This window comes from Sciurus vulgaris, assembly GCF_902686455.1.
Source record: "Sciurus vulgaris genome assembly, chromosome: 3".
NCBI classification, from domain to species: Eukaryota; Metazoa; Chordata; class Mammalia; order Rodentia; family Sciuridae; genus Sciurus; species Sciurus vulgaris.
The window spans coordinates 159,393,276-159,415,263 of NC_136463.1; the positions used below are offsets into that span (position 1 = coordinate 159,393,276).

At 39.5% G+C, this 21,988-nt stretch overlaps 1 long non-coding RNA gene across 1 annotated transcript in view; it reads left to right on the top strand.

Moving 5' to 3' along the window:
• LOC306658149 overlaps nucleotides 1-21,441 on the top strand; it is a 61,201-nt gene extending 39,760 nt beyond the window's left edge. Inside the window, exons 4-5 of the long non-coding RNA XR_013762978.1 lie at nucleotides 20,885-21,014; nucleotides 21,139-21,441. This is a non-coding gene — a long non-coding RNA (uncharacterized lncRNA). The remainder of the gene's footprint in view (nucleotides 1-20,884; nucleotides 21,015-21,138) is intronic.
• The last annotated feature ends 547 nt before the right edge of the window (nucleotides 21,442-21,988 follow it).

Genomic DNA, 21,988 nt, shown 5'->3' on the forward strand with positions numbered 1-21,988 from the left:
TATTTAATGAGTTATATTTATACGATATAATGGCATTGTTAAATTCACACAGTACCCTTCTTAGTATTCACAGCACTTTACTAGAGCATACTATTTTGAGCTCAGAGCAGTCAGTCCAGGAAAGTAGAAATAGTGTGCCTCTTTTAGTACTGTGGTTTGAGCCCAGATTCTGAACCCAGGCTGCCTGGGTTTGAGTCTTGGCTCTGGCACCAGCTGTGAGGCCTCAGAAAAGTTACTGACCTCTCTGAGCCTCAGTTGTCTCACTCACAAAGTTGGGTGAGTGGTATATCTCCGTCATGGGGCGTTGCAGGATACGGTGAGTTAATACTTAGGGAGGGTTTGAGGGCATGCTGGGTACACTGCAAGCCTCATAGTGTCTAATCAACATTCCCAGTCCCGCCCTGACCCGCGGCCTATTCTCCATTGCTGTGCTCAGAGTCCTCTTCGAAAACGAAGAATCTCTTCACTGGAGAGTCTGATGGCGGCTCACAGTACTCTGGGTGTTGCCAGGGAATGAAATTCGCACTGTTCACCACTTCCTGTATAATCTGGCTCCTGCCTAATCCTGGACTTTCATCTTTCTGTAAACACAACGGTCTCCTTTCTGTTTCTTAAATAAACTCAACTCTTTTCTACTTCGAAGCCTTTGTCTTGATGTTGCTTTCCTCAAATCCTCAGGCACCGCTGATTCCCAAGTCAGCTCAAGGCAGATTCAGGAAGCAGGCCACATTCTCTGACTGTCCCATTTGGTGACACTGCTGTGTTAAATGGATAAAAGAATGCATTTTTGTGAGCTGCAAGGGCTCATGGCACACTCTAACCATCGGTCTTCATTTTATTCTTTTTCTTTATAGCACATATCACACAAACCATGCACAATAGGCAAATAGGCTATTTATTTATCTGAATAAATTTGTAGTGGTGCTTAAGTTTCTTAAAACTCAGAATCTCCCCAGCTTATCCTGTAATTCTTTCCATATGCTCCTTAAGACAGTGTTCTCCAAGTTCAGTGTGTGCTGGGCCTACCTCCAGAGTTTCTGATTCACTGAGTCAGGGAAAAGCTCTTGGGGACGCTGACATTGAAGTTGGGCCTCGAAGGATGGGAAAGAGTCCAGGTTCATGGGAGGTGAAGGAAGAGAGCTCCAGGGATGAGGAACAGCATGTGCAAATACTCTGAGCTGAGGGAAGAGCTATATGGAGGAGAGGCTGGTATGACTGAAGTGTGGTGGGTGAGTAGGAAAGCATTTCAGGTTGACACTGAAGAGAAGGGAGGGGTCTGATGAGGTGGCACCTGTTGGCCCTGGGAAGGAGGGTAGATTATCTTCTGAGAGCAGTGGAAAAGCTTTGGGGGGCTTTGCCTGGGAGGAAGATGACCTGATTCGTGTTGTTTTAGATCCCTTAGGTAAAGAAAGCCTCGGAAGAGGCAAAAATGTTGTGATAAGATTCATTCTACCCTCTTATTTGAGGTGTTCTCTGCTCCCTGTTATCTTCCTGTTGCCTTTTTTGGACTCTAGAGCTGCTGTAGACTTACTCTGAAGTATTCTATTTAAAGGGTTGTTATTGAAATGAGCTGATGAGTACAGTTCTTTCTGTGTCCTCTGGGGGTGGGCTCCCAACCCCCACAGGTACCAAAATCCACGTAGGCTCAAGTCCATTTTGTAAATTGGTGTATTCTTTGCACACACTCTCCTGCATACTTCAAATCATCTCTAGGTTATTTATAATACCTAATACAATGCAAATGCCATGTAAATAGTCATCGTATGGTTTAAGGAATGATAACAAGAATGAAGTCTGTATATGTTCACTACAGATTTAATATTTTTAAAAGAATTTTCAGTCTGTGGTTGGTTGAATCTGTGGATGTGGAACCCATGGATCCAAAAGGGCTGAATGTATCGTGTCTCCCTCCATTCCCAACTTGGAAAAGTTTCAAGCTCACAGCCCTTCTTAGAGAGCCGTGCCAATCATTCTTTGCATAGAGAAATTTCTATCTCTCCTGTACTGTTGCCTGGCCCAGTCAATTGGGCCAGGAGAGACCAGGGTGGGCCCGAATGCTGGCTGGCTAGCACTTTGTGAAACAGCCTAGTATAGGACTTAACACAGGGTCTGCTGTCTCACGCCATGGACCATTACCACGTGGCAACTCTGGGAAGACCCCCTCCACCTGCCATCTCCTCTAGCTTGAGTGAGCCCCTCATTTATCACACTGGGTCTTACTTCCTCTTTCATGTTATGATGGGTACCCTCGGACTACTCTGTTTATTGACTATTCTGGCCCAGGCTGTCAGCCCCCAGAAGGCAGGGACTGTGTCTTTATCTTTTTCCAATACTTGGCACTGTGCCAGGCACACAGATTGTGTGGCCCACAACAAATGTTCACTGAATTAATGAATGAATCTGCAAAGTCTCATGCTGCTGTCTCCAACAGAAGTGTGACTTGGGGTTGCCTCAGGAAGATAGATTTGACACTCTCACTATTTTTACTACAGGAAATGCAAAAGATTCTTCTTCACACGTGATTTCTAAATAATGTTATGCCTGGGTGTTATGGTTCATGAAATTCGAGGATTTCCAACACATCTCTCTGTCCCCTAGGTTCTACTTGGAAAGATCTAGTGTGTTGTGCAAACCCTTCTTCCTGCCGGGGGATCAAACACCTTTACAACTCCAGGAGGAGAATGTCTTTGTGGTCTCCCTGGAATCTAGCTTTGATTAATTTTTAATCATTCACTTGGAGTCCACCCACTTTCCACATCTGACACCTTCTCACCTAGCGGAAACTAAGCTAGCCTGTTACTTGTATGTTTTCTCAGGACCGCTAGCTCACTTCATAACACAGCACAATTTACTTCCATATTCATTTCTTTACAGTCTCAAAGTTGGGTCTGTGCTCCATAGAAGCAGGGAGGGTGCCTGTTCTCCTCCACATGGTGCAGGCTGGAATTGCATGGTACCCCATAAGCATTTTATGAGATGTGTTTGGAATGAATTACCCTTTGAATAAGTGTCTTACTACTAACTGGCAAGCTTGACTGTGAAGAATAATTGCATAATTTCATTCTCAATGAAACACACTGGGAGGTATGCATTTCTGTTACTATTTTACTTGTAAGAAAAGAACCCAAAGAGAGATTGATTTGACCAAAGTAACAATCTATGACAGGACAAAAGGCTGGGTCCCAGGCTCTCTGACAGGAAGTCAGTTGTTCAGTTCTGCAATCATCTTTAGAGAAGGTTTCGGGAATCCTGAATTACGGAGGGCCATTCCATAGTTCACCCCAGTGGAAATTCTATTGTCCCTGCTCAATGCACACTAGGAAAGAGAAACAAAATCAACAGGGTTGTGAGGAAATGATGGTAGAAATGATCCAAAAGGCCCATTGAACATGTGATTTATGTTTTCCTTCAAAGCGCTATAGTAATCTAATTTATTGTAAAACACCAAGACATAAATCTATAATTCACAACAACAAAAAAATGAATTCTCTGTAGTATCCCTTGCATGCTACAGCATCTTCAAGAAGGTTTTATTAGAAGAGTTGATAAATGTTGACACCAAGGTCTTATCAGTCCAACAAGAGTGTAAAGAATTTCAAATGCAGAATTCAAATTGGTAGAGACTTTATTATTGGATAGGAACCAATCAAAATGAGGCTCTGAGTTCATTATGCTAAAGACCTGTCAGAATAAACACTAGAAAATAATTTATTTTCAAGACGTAATGTTTTATATATATATATATATATATATATATATATATATATTAGTAGAAAGCACTATGACTCAGAAATCGTAGTTACAATATTTAAACATTTTGGCCAAAACTGCTATAAGAACACATGGAGATGGTACAAGCTTCTGTGAATTATGATGAGCAAATGGCATTGATTCATGTCTCTGTGAATTAAATGCTTGGGGGTTATCTATGGACTTTCCCCTTTTATGTAACAGTGTCTGATAATCTTTATAAATTATTTCTTGTCTATTTTATCATAAATTCAGGAGTTTTGATACAGTGCTCTTCAAAAGATTTTAACTATGACAGACATCATTGCCCTATGTATATGTATGATTACACGAATGGTATGAATCTACATCGTGTACAACCATAGAAACGAAATTATGTACCCCATTTGTGTACAATGAATCAAAATGCAGTCTGTAAAAAATTAAAAGCTAAATAAAAATAATTAAAAAAGATTTTAACTATGTATAGTGAAAAATATATTGGAATCCTGTAAATGTATACATACGTAGATGTAATTGAAAAAGTATCTTAAAACAATACGTTTTCTGTGTACTACATATTCTAAGATTTTTCTATTCTATTTTTACTATTTAATTGGTTAATGAAACAAATTCTAATTGTTACCCACTATATTGACTTCTTGTCCCACTCATGAGGTGAGTCCCTAAGCTTAAAAACACTCCTTTAGTGAGTGTTTTGAGCATCTATAGCTTTGTAACAAACAACTGCTGCTTTATGGCTTTAAACACCAGGCACTTTTATTTTATCTCATGACTTTATGGGTCAGGGACTTGGGCAGGTATGCATTTCTGTTACTATTTTACTTGTAAGAAAAGAACCCAAAGAGAGATTGATTTGACCAAAGTAATTCTTTGGGTAATTCTTATGTTACATCTGGCATTCATGAATTTACTCGGTGGCATTTGGCTGGAGAATGACTGATCTAAAGGGTTCAAGATGGCTTCACTCATGAGTCTAGTGTATTGTTAGGAATGGCCAGAAGGCTGGACTGGGTTGGGACTGTTGACTGAAAGCCTGAACATGCCTGCTCCTATCTTACGGTGGTTGAACTCACATGGTGTTCCAAGGTCTCACAAAGCAAGTTCTGTGACATTTTATGACTTACTTTCAGGAGTACCACTGAGTCATATCCACAGCATTCCATCAGCCAAAGCAGCCACAGAACTTCCCAAATTTAAGGAAAGGAGATGTAGGCCCTACCTCTCAATGGAAAAAATGACAAAGAATTTGCAGTTTTTAAAAATTTTATTATTTTTTTATAGCATTGATTCATATGTCTACAGATTAAAAGCTTGGTATACATCTATGGACCATCCTCTTTAGTCTAAATTCATAAACAATAATTTCTTGCCTTTCTTGTACTAAATTCTGATGTTTGAGTAGTGTTTCTCAAATGATTTCACCATCACCCACAGTGAGGAAAACATTTCACATTGTAATGCAGTGCACACATGCACTCCACACTCAAAGCCTAACCGAAAATGCTTCATGGAACAATACTTACACTGTGTATCTCACATTCTAATAATTCTCTTTTATTCTACTTTCTTTGTAAATAATGCTGTTTATAACCAATAAACAGATTTCATACACATTAATGAATTTGACCGTAAGTTTAAAAAACACTGTTTTAGTAGCTTGATTCCTTTTCTTCAATTTAGGCCCAAATTTGCCCTTCCTAGATCCTTAGGTACTAGAGAGCAAGGAAACAATTTTATTAGTCTTTGTTTCTGATATCATTATAGACATTTAGTAAATGATCTTTGAAGAATTGAAAGAAAAAAATAAACGAATTAAGTCTCATCTTGCTCCCCGTGTTCACAGTTTTACATTGATCTTCTGATCTCTTTGACCTCAGTGTCGGGGTTCAGTAAAACTTGTGCAGAAGTCATACATCATGACATACAACAAGGTTCTTGGTGGCTGAAGACTTGTTATTCAAGTGGATTTATTTATTTTTTTCCTTATATCTTTCCTCCCTTCCAGTATTGACCTGGGAAGATAGAAGCCCAGACAGGCAAGTGCAAGGTCATGACTGAGGTGTTTGGCATTCCCTCCAAAGCGCAGAGGGGAGTTGTGACTTCTGCCCATGGTCAGAAAGGGAGGCCACGCAAGGAGAGAGGCACTTGGGCCTGATGGTGGAGGAGGCTGTTTTGTGATGATGGGACAGCATGAACCAAGACTCAGAGGTGAGATGCATCTGCAGGGGTTCTGAGTGTTCAGAGTGGGCAAGAAAGGAGACAAGAAGAAGAATGGGGAGATAAGAAGGGGAAGGGAAGCTGAAGCCAGGTCAATAAGAGCCTTGGGACATATTTAGAATTTATCCTGAAAGCATTTCATCATATAAAATCATGCATAAGAAATTGCAGGCAAAGGTTAGCACATACAGGTATGAACCAAACTACTCTCCCACAGACCCTCTCAAAGTAAGTGTGTTCTATTGCTGGATTCATCAGACTAAATTAATAGTACAGACAGACGTCCTTCACAGTTAATGTGAAGAGATGGCTGTTGTAGTCTGTGTTCTATAGCTGTAAGGTAAGCTGCTATACTGCCTCCCTAAACATATGGGGTTGTGGTTTAGGAATTCAAGGTGGGAATCAGGACAGCTGGATTGCTTTTAACTACTCTTAGATTTGTAATCTGTAATCCAATGTGGCACTTCCCTGGGCCTTGGTTTTCTCAAGTGTAAAAGAAGAAGTGAGTTTAGATCAAGATTTATGTCAGTGGTTGGCAAATTTTTTTTTCTCTAAAGAGCCAGATCATAAACACTGAGAGTTTGAGAATCATGTGGTGTTTTAGTCAGTTTTTTGACTGACACAACTAAAGGATCTGACCAGAACAATTTTAGGGGAGGAAAAGTTTATTTGAGGGCTCACGGTTTCAGAGGTCTTAGTCCATAGAAGGCTGGCTCCATTCCTTGGGGCTCTAGGTGAGGCTGAACATCATGGCAGGAGAGAGTGGCAGAGGAAAGCAGAGAGAGATTCCACTCTCCAAATACAAATATGTACCCCAAAACCACACCCCCAATGCCCCACCTCCTCCAGTTACCACTCAGTTAATCCCATCTGGGGATTAATTCACTAATTGGGTTAAGACTCTTATGAACAAATCATTTCTCCTCTGAACTTTCTTGCATTCTCTCACACATGAGCTTTTGAGGGACACCTCACATCAAAACCATAACATGTGGTCTCTGTCACAGCTGCTCAACTCTGCCATTGTAGCTTGAAAGCCACCACAGACAATATAAAAGTACATGGGTATGGCTGTATTTCAATAAAACTTTATCTAGAGGTGCAGAAATTTAAGTTAAGAAATTACATATGAACATAGTTTTCATGTATCACGAAGTGCCTCTCTTCTGGTGATTTTTTTATAAGCTATTAAAAAAGTGTGCGATTCATCCTCATTTTTCAGATCATAAAAAGCCAGGTGGTGAGCTGGATTTTGCCTCATGGGCCGTCATTAACTGATCCCTGATCTTTCTGCTTGAAAGTAAAAGGTTTCCATATACCTTCTATCCTTATAGGAAAAATGTAATGCTTTTTTAAAAATTCCACAGTGGTATATTTTCCAATGTTTTTATATTTAATAAGTCACTTTTTAAAATAACCAAACTGTGTTGATTAAACTTGCTTTGGTAAAAATAAATAAATAAATAAATAAATAAACAAACAAACAAACTTGCTTTGGTGACAAGGGTACTTACTTTTTGATTATAGAGATTTATTGAAGAATACTCTACAACACAAAATAAAATAACTTTCCTTATAATCCCACCATGATCACAGAGTAGTTTAAGGGAAATTACTTCACCAATCCTTATGTGGTCACTCAGAGGGATAAGAAACTATTTTGAAAATATAATACCAATATATTTAAAACACTGTTTTAAAAATGTAGAGAATCAAACAGATATTTGGATACACATGTTCATATGGCATTATTCACAAGAGCCAAAAGGTAGAAATAACCTAAAGGTCCACTGATGGATGACTGGATTAACAAAATGTGACACATACTTACATGGAATATTATTCATTGAAGTCTTTGAAGGGATGAAATTTTGATACATGTACAAAAGGCATGAACCAGATACAAAAGAATAAATATTGAATAAATTCACTTACAGTACAGACTTATGCAGTCAACTTCATAGAGATAAAAAGCAGAATAGTGACAAGGGATTGGGAGAGGGATGAATGGAGAATTGTTGAATAGGTACAAAGTTTCAGCTTGGAAAGATGAAAAATTTTTGGAGATGGATGGAGGTGAGGGTTGTATAGCAATGTGAATGCACTTAATGCCACTAAACTGCACTTGCAAATGGTTGGAATGATAAGTCTCCCATTATGTGTAGTTTGGCATAATGATGAAACTATGAGGAAGAGCATGATGAGGTAGTTAACCTCACATTACTCCAGACAACAGCAAGAGTCAAGACTAGGCCGCAGGACAAGGGCCTGCGTTGTAGTATAGAACTCTTTGAACACAAAATGACTGTGGCAACTTTGTCTGTATTTTGAGCACTCAGTGCTAAGAATTTGATGAAATTATTTCAGAGAATCCTCTCAACCAACATGTACCATGAGGGGTAACAGGTTCTGAGAGAGTCATTTGTTAAGGAACCCACAGGCAGGGTCAAGAAGCAAATCTTCAACTGTGCTTCCAAAGCCTTAGTGCTGAACCACCACAGGACACCACCTTCCTGAATTTCTGAAGTCACCTGTTTTAGAGTGTTGAAATCTTTAGCCATTGAATGAAAGGTTTTCAGCATAATTCATACAGTCATTGCTACCTGTGAAGGCGAAATGACTCATTAACTGCGTTCCCCGAGTGTGGACCAGCCGCCCAGGGTCTGGTGCTCTTGGCTCATGGTAAGGCTGGTGAGCAGAGGCCGCGTGCTGGCTAAAAATGCTGTGGGCCAGGTGGATTTGTGTCTTCATCCTTAGTGGCATGACTAATATCGCCTTTTAGCCCTCAGATTCCCAACTCGAACCTTTACACGACACCACTAAATAATAAATATGTGCGTGTCGTATCTCCCCCACTTGACTGTAAGGTGGGCAGGAGCTGAGCCTCTTTAATATTCATACCCTCCATAAGATCACCCTGCGCTGGGCTTTGCATCCAGCAGGCACTCAGCAAATATTTGCTGAATGAATGCATACATGAATGTTAAATCGTCTCCTCCAGATTTTCCTTTGTTTCCGATTTTCCCCTCCATCTGATACATGAAGTGCCTTCCGTGTCCCTTCCACAGATATTACAGATGCCCTCAACTATTTTTTTGTGTTCTTCTGGCCTGTTTTTTTTTTTTTTTTTCTCATCGCTACTGAAACAGACTGGAGGCCAAAAATAGAAACCTCCTTGACGATTTTGCAGAGGACTCACGTTCCCCCTTCCTAAGGTGGCAGTGCCGACTGTTAGAAAGGAATGGGGATTTCATGACCTGCCACATGCTCGACTTCGCCTGATCTTTAAAAGGAATCAAAAATTTCCCCACATGGTGGTTGACACAACCTGCAATCACCCTCTGAAGTTGGGGTTTGGGACACATAAAGAAATGTCATCAGAAGAATGTCACAGCTTGTCTTAAGGATGCTTGAAGATGCTTGAAAAGGAGAAAGAATTTCTTCTCCATTTCCCCCCTGGCTCCCTCCTTTTCTCCTTCCTATCTTCCTGATCTCTTTCTTTTATTTTCTCCCTGGATATCTCTGGTTTGTGACAGGGTCAATGACTCATATGTGTTTCAAGCCAATGCATGTTATGAAGACACAGACAAGAATGTGTATAAACACACACTCTGCCATAATGCTGATTCCTTCGGATTAAATGAGGGGGAAAAACACAGCAGCAGACACTGCCTCCATCTAGAATTATCTATAATCCATATACATTGGCACATGTTTTCCAATACATGCAATGGGGAATTAGATGGGAGACCTGGCCTGACACATGTATGTTTATGTTAGACAGGAGACCTGACTGTTCTTGGGGATACTACAATATGGTAAGAAGATGGGACAGACACAAAGTCAATACTACATGTGACCATCTAAGTGGTAAATGGGTTAAAATCTAACAGCCCCCACCCCCGCACTTTTTTGTACCAGGGATTGAACCCAGGGGTGCTTAACCACTGAGCCACATCCCCAGCCCTTTTTAAAAAATATTTTATTTTGAGACAGGGTCTCACTGAATCGCTTAGTGCCTCACTAATTTGCTGAGGCTGGCCTCAGTCTTCTGAGCTGCTGGGATTACAGATGTGTCCCACCACACCTGGCTAAATAGGCCCTCTTTATTCATCTTAATAATAACTGATTTCATTTATGGAGCCCAGGCACCAAGCTAAGGATTTTACGTACTCATCTCTTTTGAGTAATTTATCTCTTACAACCCACAACCTCAGTACACAGGCCTTGGGAGGCAGCACAGTGCAATGGTTAGTGCTAGGCTCTGGAATCAGACCACGGGGTCTTGGTCCCAGGTGTCCTGGTCTTACTCTACTGCAGAGAAAGAGTACCCCTTCTCAGGTATTTAGTCAGTGTACTAGCCTCTGCTACCAGCCATGTGGTACTTTGAACATGGAGGTCCCTTTCTTTGCTTCTCTTTCTCCTCTATAAAACAAAGACCATCACAGAATTTACCTTACAGAATTGATATTAAATGAGATAATATAAGTATAGTGCTTAAAACAGTGCCTGACAAAGAGTTAATGGCCTATGACTATTAGGTTTTATGACCCTGAAGCAGATAGAGGTTAAATAACTTGCCAGCATTCAATCAGTAAATTTCTATCAGAACAGGGATTCAAAGTCAATCTTGACCGAATCTTAACCACTTTACCATAATGGTAGTTCAGAGAACAGTAAATTTTACTGTTGTAGATGAGCATAAAAAGGGGAAAGGTTTACAGAGGACATGAGAAAGTTTGAAGGTTGGAGTACTATTTATTGAAAAAAGAATGGAGATTATAGGCTGCCGGTAGAAAGACCTCCTGGCCTTGACCTTTACTCATTTACTACCTCTTGGTTTCTTTCTTTCCTGCCAGCCAGACTCATCTTCCCCTCCAGGGGAAGAAAACACAGCAACTAAAATGCCCATCACTAAGGATGCCAAAAAATGTTCCTTGTCCTTTCTTCAATCTCCTATCATGCTTCTCTGGGTCTTGGTGTCTTTTGTTCAATTTTAGGCTTTACTTGATAATTTGAATGTGATTTTAAGAAAAAAATCTATTTAACAATTATGCAAATATTTTATTTTAAACAATATGATATAGTTTGGATCTGGAATGTCCTTCCAAGGCTTATGTGTTGAAGACTTGGTCCCCGATGCAGCAATATTCGAAGGTGAAAATTGGGGAAGTGATTGGATGATAAGGGCTTTAACCTCAATAAAGGATTAATAATTTAATGATTTTTTTGGCAGGTGCTGGAAATTGTGGGAGGTCAGGTCTAGTTGGAGGAAGTGGGTTACTGGGGTCATGCCCTGCAAGGGTTTTTCTTGTCCCCATTCCTTCCTCTCTTTCTGCTTTCAAGCTGCTAGAGCTGAGTAGCTTTCTTCCCCATACCCTGCCATGATGTTCTGCCTCATGTTGGACCCAAAGCAATGATGCTGGCTGACGATAGTCAGAAACATCTGAAACTGTGAGCCAAAATAAATCTTTCTTTGTTTCAGTTCTTAATGTCAGGTATTCTGTTTACAGAGATGAAAATTGACTAACACACAATGTTTGTAAATATGGCAGAAAAGGTGTATCGGCTCTGTTCCCCTTGGAAAAACCAGAATCTTCTCAAAGTTAAGGAAATAGAGACCTGCCTATGTATATGTTTCTATTTTATATATGTATTTCTACATCTCTATCCTGTCTCTGTCTCTGTTCCTACCTGTCTTTGAATGCAACAGAAGTTTGAGAAGCAATCTTATTTGGAGAAATGTGTATTCAGCTCTTTTGACCATTTTTAATCTGATTATTTATATATATTTTTTGAGTTCTGCATAGATTCTTAAAATTAACAAGGGATTAACTAACTCCTTTACAGTTTCCTTCCCAACAGAAAGGGAGATTGGAAAAGCAGGAATTGAATCTTTGTAGTAGTTCATGTAGTGTCTAATTATACTTTTTATTTTCTAAACTTAGGCTTGACTACAATAATAGTTTCTCCCTCCTTTTCCCTTTCTACACCCGAGTTGCAGAGTCTCTTAACAGCTGTGTGGAGAAGATGACAGGTAGTGTGGAGGAGGAGACTCCAAGAAGGTGAAGGGAGGCAAGCAGGCATTAGCCAGATGGCAGGAACATGGAGAGGGAGAAAACACCTGGGAGAGACTAAGGGTACCACTTGGTGCCCTGGAGCAGGGAGGAGGGAGGTGGACCACCTGATGCCTTAAATAGACCAAGGAGTCTGTTCTGTTCCGTTTGTCTGTCAGTCTGTTTTATATCAACACCATGCAGTTTGGGTTATTGTTGCTTTGTAATATATCTTGAAGTGGTGTAATGTCTCCAGCTTTGTTCTTTTTGCTTAAGTTTATTTTAGCTATTTGGGATCCATGCATTTATAACCCACTTATTTTGCAAAGGTACTAAGAACACAAGATGGGGAAAGGGCAGGTTCTTCAATAAGTGGTTCTGGGAAAGCTGAATATCCACATGCAAAAGAATGAAACCTAACCTTGATCTCTCAATATACACAAGAATCAACTCAAAATGGATTAAACACTTAAATGTAAAGCCTGAAACTATGAAACTACCAGAAGAAAATATAAGAGAAAAGCTACATAACATTGATCCAGGCAAGGATTTTTTAGATTAGACCTCAGTGGCATATGTAACAAAAGCAAAAATAAACACAAAGTTGATCCTATAGAAGTGGAAAGTAGTGGTTACCACAGGGAGAGATAATAGGGAGGAGGGACAGATGAGGACAAATTGATCAATGGGCACAATGTCACCAATAAATAGGAGGAATAGATTCTGATACTCTTTGGCACAAGGGTTGACTAGAGCCAACAAATAAGGCACAGTATATTTCAAATAGCTACAAGAGAAGATTTTTAATGTTTTTGCACCAAAGAAATGACAAACATTAAGCAGATAAACATAATAAACACACTAAATGTGTTTAACAGGTAAAAATTGGTCATAGATATGCCAATTACCCTACTTAGATCACTACACCATGTATATACCTATTGATACATCATATTGCACCCCATAAATATATATAATTGTTATGTATCAATAGAAAAATAAAAACAAAATGTAGACTGGGGATGCCATGCACCAGAGCACATAGTTCTCTGGCTCTGCATGGAGAATCTTGCACCAGAAACAGAACACTGATGAAGCCCTTTTGGGGTTCCAAGACTGACATCTTTTTGCTGCTTGCACTCTCCACCCTCTACCCTGCCATAACCAGCTGTCAGATGGATCCCACTCAAAAAGAAGACAGGGACGTGAAGACAGTCCTTAATGGACCCATTTTTGTGTCACCCCTCTTGCTAACAGGGGTCACAGGGTCTAAGTGAAATGGATAGGAAGTTATATGTACGATTTATTAGTCCCCTTTCGCCAACACAATCTTAAATCTTTGGAACCCTGTCCTACCTTATGAAGTGCCTTGAAGTACGTTGGGAATCTTCCAAGGCTATATTTAGTTTTAAACCTACCTCATGCCTTCATTCAGTTTTCTTCACCTCCTGTCGGAACCACTGCAACACTGTGTTGGTCTCCACGTCTTCCAATCTGCCTTCTAACTGATGCTGATGTTATCGTTCTAAATAACAAATCTGCTGCTGTCATTTTGTGCTTGTCATTGTCAGCTGCATTTTTTTTTTTTTGAGATTCAGTTTCTCCCCCCCCCCCCCCCCAGTTCTGTGGAAGTGGTGTGGGCAGCACACTCAGCCTACATCACCACAGTTTTCAACCCCCATGACCTTGACCGGTGCCCTTCTTTTCAACGGCATCCACAGGATCCTTTAAATTTATTGTCTGAGCATCCTCAAGCCCTATTCTCCTCCCTCCTCTTCCTCACTGCTTCCAGAAAACTTTACACTCCAACCACTCATTGCTACCATTTTAGCTTTTTCATTGCTGTGAACAAAGGCTCTGACAAGAACAATATTAAAGGGGAAAGTTCATTTTGAAGCTCATGGTTTCGGAGGTCTCAGACCATAGATGGCCAACTCCATTCTTCAGGGCTCACAGTGAGGCTGAACACCATGGCAGAAGAGTGTGGTAGAAGGAAGTGGCTCAAGATATCACACCAGGAAGCAGAGAGACTCCACCTGTCAGATACAAACTATATACCCCAAAGGCACGTCCTTAATGACCCACCTCCTCCAGTCACACCATACCTGCCTTCAGTTACTACTCAGCTAATCCCTATCAGAGGGTTAATGATTGGGTTAAGGCTCTCACAACCCATTCATTTCATCTCTAATTCTTCTTGTATTGTTTCACCCATGAGATTTTGGGGGATTTCTAATCTAAATCATAAGTTACCCTGCCTTTGCATATTCTTCCTCCTTTCCCTGGAATCCATTCACCAGGGATTTTTCACCATCTGTGGAGAAGGACTCAGAAGCCACCTCCTCTTAGAATCATCCATTACATCTCTGCAGAGAGCTGCTCGCTCTCTGTTTATAACTCTTCTTGTCCATCTCTGTTATACCATTTACTATATTTTTTTTGAGATTTTTTTCTTTTGCAACTATGACATTCCTCACTCTGCCATCAAAGAGATCTTGTCTTACTGTGTTTGTTCTCTCATGCCTGTCTGATCTTCCAGCACAGTGCTTATCATATAGTAGGTTATAAATGACCTTCATTAGTTAAATGGGGGGGAGGGGAAACTAGAGTGCAGAGCCCAGGTCAGAATTAAAGAGTACCTTGAATGCGTTCATACTCTAGCAAATTTGGTGAGAATTCTTTCATTAACCGTGGAACAAACACGTGGTTTAAGCTACATCACTGTAGCAAAATGACTTTTTCTTTTGGCCACATTTTTGGTAAAGATGTTCAAAGTCAAGTGAAAGGAAAGCAAATGATTTCTTAGCATTCCTGGGAAATGAACCTCCTTCTCTCTCAAGGCCTGACTGACTCAGTACCCTTCCCCTGGGGCCTTGCTGGCTTCTCGGCCCTGTTTTCCTCTTCCCATTTAACTCTTTTGATGGTGGTCATCTCCACTGCTTCACCCATTCCTGACCTCCCTACCCTGGACTCAACCAATGTTTGAGTTGATACATGGTGATCTATGGAGAGAACACTGGATCCCACGGCTGTTTGTACTTTTTCTGCTCAGTCAAGTAAGAGAGGACATGAATTTCCAAGGATTCTTTTCCCCCCAAAGCCTTAGCAAATAAGAAAAAAGTTATTGAGGAGAAGGAAGTCTTGTTGAAACATATGCTGTTTGTTATTTTGACTCATATGGCTCTCCTTGAAAAGTGTTTCAGGAAGGGAAAGATTACTACTCCAGATAAATAAATAATATAAATAAATAAATACAAGGAAAATTACTTAGCAGTGTCTGCATTTTAAGGTTGTGGCCAAATTTAGTTAAGGGCAAAAAAAAAAAAAAGTCTTTGTTAGCAGAATGCAATAATAGGCATCATTAGGAAGGCAAAAGAAACCAGCAGGTAAGATAAGGTTGGCAGTCTGTGACAGGGATGCTCGTGTTTTCTCTGGTAGTCAGGGCCTTTGGGAGCCTGAAGAAAAAGGAGAGTTGGAAAATGGGAATCTTGATAGGAATCATGTACTCAGCAATATGGCGGCAGGCAAGAAGGTGGTAATAAGAAGTTTACCCTGGGGAGATGACAGAGGGATTGTAAGTATAGGACTCTCTTGTCTCTTCTCAATTGTTTATTATTCTAGGAGTTGATAGTTTCTCTTCATGATTTCCATTCAGAAAAGTCTGTCATGCACAATGGCTTTTCAGTGAGATGAGAGAGTTTTGTTTTGTTTTTACTTTTACTGGAGAAATGAGGAGGAAGTTGGCTGTACCTAGCCTGGGTTAGGAAGAGCAGCCACAGGTGTTGGGGGGTGAGCAGGGCTTGAGAAATCAGAAGAAGCAAGAAGTCTTGACAAGAGCTAAGTGGGATAATGAAAGATCCAGGGAGGCCTGTGGGTCCTTGAGGGCCAAGCTGGGCATCTTCCAGTTCATGGACTGAGGACTCAATATTTTATTTGGAAAGGAAAGAAGAAGTGATCCCGGAGAGCTGAGGGACTTGAGGGTTTGGGGCTGCAAGGTGACTGTATAGCAAAAATTGTGTACTCTCTCATAAGGATGCTTCCCCCCAACATGACGAGGGCAATTTTCAGACCTCTGTGAGACCTGCACATCTTGACTTTAGAGATCTTACATCACATTCATCACATTAAATACCATATAGGATTTCATTGTGAAAATGTGTAAGCATCTTTATGATTTTGCCTTTGGTATTATTATATATTCTTGATGGTATTATTAATTTTCATTTTAAAATGTGGAAATTTTTTTGGAATCCATAAAATTTTTATTTTATTTTGTATTTTTGCAGAGCTTGTGAGATTTCAGCTCTGTGTTCAATATAGATAAAGGATAAAATGTTTATACAACAAAGTGAGCCCTTCTTTGCAGAGGTAAAGCCACTTCCCAAAGAGGCCTTACCAGGTTCTCTTGACAAACACAGATTTTCTTACCCACAAATGCATAATTTAGACTGTAATTTTTCAAATGGAATTTCAGCAGACTAATTAAAGTACCATAGAAATAATTTTTAGCATGGGTCTTTATCTATAAGCCTTTTGGTTATCAATTACAGCCTTGTTTCTAATAAAAAAAAAAGAGACAAAAATACACTCAGTAATTAGTAAATTAAAACCTTCAAAGTAAACCTCAATGCCTGATAAGAGCTTTAATTTTTTAAAGTGTTCTCATGTCAAGAGGCTATTTAAAGTACAGGTTTTATAGATACTTTCCTTTTGAGTAGAATTCTCTTAGCTAATCAGATGCTGAGCAGAGTTGCCTTTAATTTTATCTGGCCAAGCTTCCCTCCATCTGTTTTCCCATAATGCTCCCATTCTCTCCTGCAGATGTTTGGCCCAGCATCTCAACTTGACGTCTATTTCTTCTTGTTCTCCTTCACCTCACATGAACCTTCTAAGTCATAATTCTTTGGAAATAGGCACACGGAGCTTTATTTCAAATTACCATCCTACACTTAAGTGGCTCCAACTCAGAGGTCAGTCCAAGTTAAAAAAAAAAAAAAAATTCTTTCTCATTGTAGAATTTCTTGGCTGTGTCTATTACAAAAAAAAAAAAAAAAAAAAAAAAGTGGAAACCAGAAATGCAGGACAGTTAAACAACATCCTCATGTTCACATAAGCCAGAGACTCAGGAATTGGAATTAAATATAAGAATTTTCCTTTCAATTCTTTTAGGGATTTGATTGACTGAAAAGTAGAGCTATTCTGTCAGTCACTCCACAGCTTCAACTTTGATCAATGCCTCTATTCAATAGGGGGTCAAATACCTGAAGGGAAATAAAAGAATTCTATGGAACATACGGTAGGAAAGGATCATTTGTGTGTGTGTGCTGAAAAGACAAATCACTTGCCTTGCCTGCTCTCTTGCTGCGTCAGTGATCTTTGCTGCTCAGTGGATCATAGACAATCTTATGCTCTAGCTAATCTGCTGCTTTGCAGAGCAAACTAAATGGAAACAAAGGTTTAAGTACCTGGAAACTAAATCATGACTTAAAAGAAAGTCTAGTGGCATGAAAAAATTTCTTTGATAAAAGTGTGGAGCATTTTAGGAAAATTCTTTTCTGAGGCCACCTATTGATATTCTATTTTATATCTGGATAGAGAACTGCCTTATATCAAAACTTAGCTAGAACTAAAGCTTTTTGACCAGGAAGGAGAAAGTGTATATATATATATATATATATATATACACCATAATATACACCATAAACCTCATTAAGAACTTAGGTTCCAAAGTGCAAAGGATTCTACAAAATAGAAAAGTTCTCCTTCCTGTTATTTGAAAAATAGTTTATACTGTCTAATGTCTCCTGTCCAATCTCTATTCTTCCATCCTTACTTCCAACATCTGGGTAAAGTCCTTATTGGTTCATGCTGCACAAGGGCAGGGGCCTGCAGGTTTTCATTGATCCAATCCATCACTCCTACTAGAAATCCTTCCAAGGAGAACCTTGCATTTGTTTAGAGGAAATACCTCAAGTTATTGGGGGAGATGATGAAGTGCCAAGGATCCACCCACAGGGATAGGTGGAACTGCCCCACAAGAGACAAATAATTCAAGTTTCTTGCCTGTGCCAGAAGGGAAGGGAATAGATAAATAAAAAGCAAGGATAGAGGAATAGACCCAGGTGATGGCAGAGAATATCTCATCCTTTGATATAATCTTTCTCCATGACTTCCACTTATTTTTAGAAAATCTTCCAAAGTTATAATGGGTTGAGAGCTAGCATATTTTTGGGGGACACCTTCATGAAGTTGAGTGTTGTATCAATGAAGATGTGCAGGGTGCAGGAGCATGGGAATGTTGGGAAATGAGAGAAAATAAATGAAGAAAGCATGGAGAACATGGGGAAGGGCTTTCAGTAGCCCCCGGTTGTGGCATTAGTCTGTCAACACAGCTCAGGGGCATGGGTTCCCTGAGCTCTGGGTTAGATCACGAATGATTTGCATTACATGTGGGTTGACTTTGAACCTACCATTTGAGCTCCATGTGCTCTTGCCTTAATTGACTGCATTCTAGCCTCCTTTCTGAGACCTCCTTACAAATGAGCTGAACTGTACTCATCGCTTTTCCCTGAACATGAATATTAAATTCCACTGCCACCAGTTACTGCCTGAGTGATCTCTGATAAATTGCTTAGTATCTGTGGATTTTATTCTGTTCATCTGTAAATTGGGAATGATCATATAGGATTATTTCAAGAATTAGGTGTAGTAACATGTAAAATAAAAATTCTATGACCTGTTTTTCACACTGTAAATCCTCATGGTTCTCACTCCAACCTCCTCTTTTCACTTTGCTTCTTAAAAATTTTTGCTTCTGATCTTCATTTTGTCTTGCCCCTGCCAAGTTCAAAGTTGGCCTACTTTGAACTCCTATCATCCTTTATTGCATATTGCCTAGCACTCTAGCTATTAACAATGCTTTCATCTCTTCTACCAGATTGTAGACATCCCAAGAACATTCATTTTTATATCCTTTACAGTGCCTACCTGAAAGTTTGCAATGTTGCACAAATATGCTGAATAAATTCTCCATTATCGTGTACCAAAATGCTCCACATTATTTTCAATTATGAATATCTGAATTTAAACTTTTTCCAAATAATGTAGAGTTTCTTTACTAAATGTTTCTCACTCACTTTTCAAGGACCGTATTTTAAATATAAAGTCCTGTTTCCTTGAAGATCCTAACTGCCTAGGTCATAATGAGTACAATGTTTTGACTTACACTGAGTAAATAATATAAACTGAGTAGAACATAGTTTGAGCTTCACACTAATGAAGGAAGGAAAGTCAAATCATTTGGATATGAACTACCAAATATTGGACAATCTATTAATGAAAAAAAATGGGATATTCCTTTTCACCATCCCTAAATTTTGTGGGGGGAGGAGCACCCGCTTTTTGTTGTTTATGTTTTCAGATGAGTAAACATTGCTGCATATGAGCCTTTTGCAAAACTTAATTGAGAGGTGGTTATTTGTTTTTGCCTCCTTCTTCTTCGACATCTCCTCAGCATATCCACAATCACAGCGATGTGCCCCTCTGCTGGTAATTCATATCACATAGTCAGAAGCACCGATCATGGCTGTTAGACCTGCCAGATGTTCCTAGTCCCTTGCTGCAATTAAATTCCAACATAGCTCAATTTGAAAGATCAGGAAACCACAGTTCTAATTAAGAATATTCATGAGTTTGCACCTTGGAAAGCCAGCAATCACATGATGTGCCAGAGTGGACACAATCCTTTGAGAAGAAAAAAATAATGCAATTTCAAATAAGTTACCAGGTATATACTATGGGGCGTTCTGAAGTGAAACAGGGGGTATGAAATTGAATGAACTATGTGAACTTTCAGTCAAACCTGTCTTAATAAAAATGTAAATGGCTATACCATGAACTCCTAATACTGGCAGCACATTACCATCTGAAAAGCTTGAAAAACAAAATCAGCTAGACCTGGGTGCCCCGCTTCCACCCTCAGGGCTAGTCTAGATCAAGACAAAGAACCAGTATTATAGCTGGCATCCTCATCTCGCGAATAAGAAGTCACCTCTAGATGGTTGCTATGGTAACCGTGAATGTGTTCTTAGACATTAAAAAATGAGAATTCAAAGCATCTTCAACTGGACTAAAAGCAGGTACCACATGAAGCATGTTCAAAGGACATTCAGTCAACTAAGTGAGGCAATGCCCATGCTTCCAGAGGCTATTAGAGGTTCCTGATGACATCTTCAGAAGACATAAAGAAGAAGGCCTTCATTATGACACTTGCCTGAAATGGAGGGAGTCAACATTTGGGAACCCCTTTCTCTAGGGTCCGTTGTGATTGCCAGAGTTAGAACCCTTGAAAAGAGGTAGAACACAGTTGCAAGGTAAAGGCCAGGATTCTGGTTCTGTCATTGACTAGGACATGTGGGCAAATTAGCAGACCTTCTGTGTAACAGTCTCCTTGTCTAATAAAAGAAAGTTTTTAAGCAATGACTTCAGACATATAGGAGTTGGAAAACATTTGGAGACAAGTTTCTCCCTATCATGGGTTTCTTTTGTTTGGGGACTTCTCAAAGCCATGTCCCCTGTATCACATAGCCAATTCTTGATTTTCCTCCGGAAATCAATCCTTCCTCCCTCACTCTCGGTCTTTGCTCTGACTGCACCCCTAGCTCCAGAGGAGGACAGCTTACCTAGGTCTGGTCAATTGGAACTTTATACTCACTGTCATATTATAATGTTGTGGAGTCAATCAAATCCAATGAACCTCAATTCTAGGACTTTATTTATTTATTTATTTTAGTTATGGTGAAGTACGCTCCTCTTCCTTCTTGGTCCTCCTCTTTCTTTGCTATGCTTGAAATTTTTAGGATGTAAATCTGCAGGAGATGCAAGGAGCAATCTTGTCATCACAGAAGGAGAACATGCTGGAGGATGAAGCAGACATAAAAAACAACAGAGCTAATGGAAGCAGAACATGAGGAGGCAGCTAGGCCTGAGGTCAGTATTTCATTTTCAGTTATAGAACTCAATAAGTCCCTTTTTAAATTAAGCCAGTTCAAACTTGATTTCTTCCTTTGGCATCTAAAAGAATTCTAATTAATACAAATCCCTTATTTTATAGGTTCAGGACACGATGTCAAGGATGATGACTTGTCCAGACCCAGTAGAGTCAGAGGGAGGACAAGAACCTTGCTCCTTGCTTCTTGCTTCTTGATTCGAAGACCTTTGAGATTCACCTAAACCTTGACATATTGACATCTTTGAAATTTCCATTTAGCTGGCTCTTCTTCCCTTCATTCCAATAATATCAGTCTTCCATCATTCCTGATCTATTTTCTTGTGGCCTTTTATTATCTCTGAATTCACTTATTTTGTAACTTGTATACCTACTAACCAAGTTAATGAGAAATGAATGTAACAATAATTCACTGCTAAATTACTATTTTGATACAGTGTAGTTCAAGTAAACAATGATACATCTGATTTTTTTATTTTCAATAAATATATTTTTCAAATCTATTTTCCAGTAAATTTTTTTTTCAATGTATGGTAGCTTGGTAACCTCAATTTCTGATGGGAGGCAGAAAGGATGGAGATCTTAAAAAGGAAGAATGTGAAATTAGTAGATCTTAATGTTCAGCTAAAAATTGGGCTATGTACTTTCTCAATCTGTAGCTAGTGAATTGAGATTCAAATCACTAAATGTTTTGCTAAATCCTTTAATAATTGTAAGAGTTTCATTCTCCATAAGTGTTGTATTCCTACAACTCATGGTCTGCCTCTGTATTTTAACACTTAATTGAATATCTGCCTCCACCATTGGACCTTGAGTCCCTATATGCCAGAGACCTTGTTTTAATCATCCCTGAGTCTCATGAACGTGCACTCATGTTGCACCCTGAATGTGTCTAAAGTGGAGGTTAGAACACATCTAGTCCCAATTTCTTACTGAAAACATTAGACCAAGATGC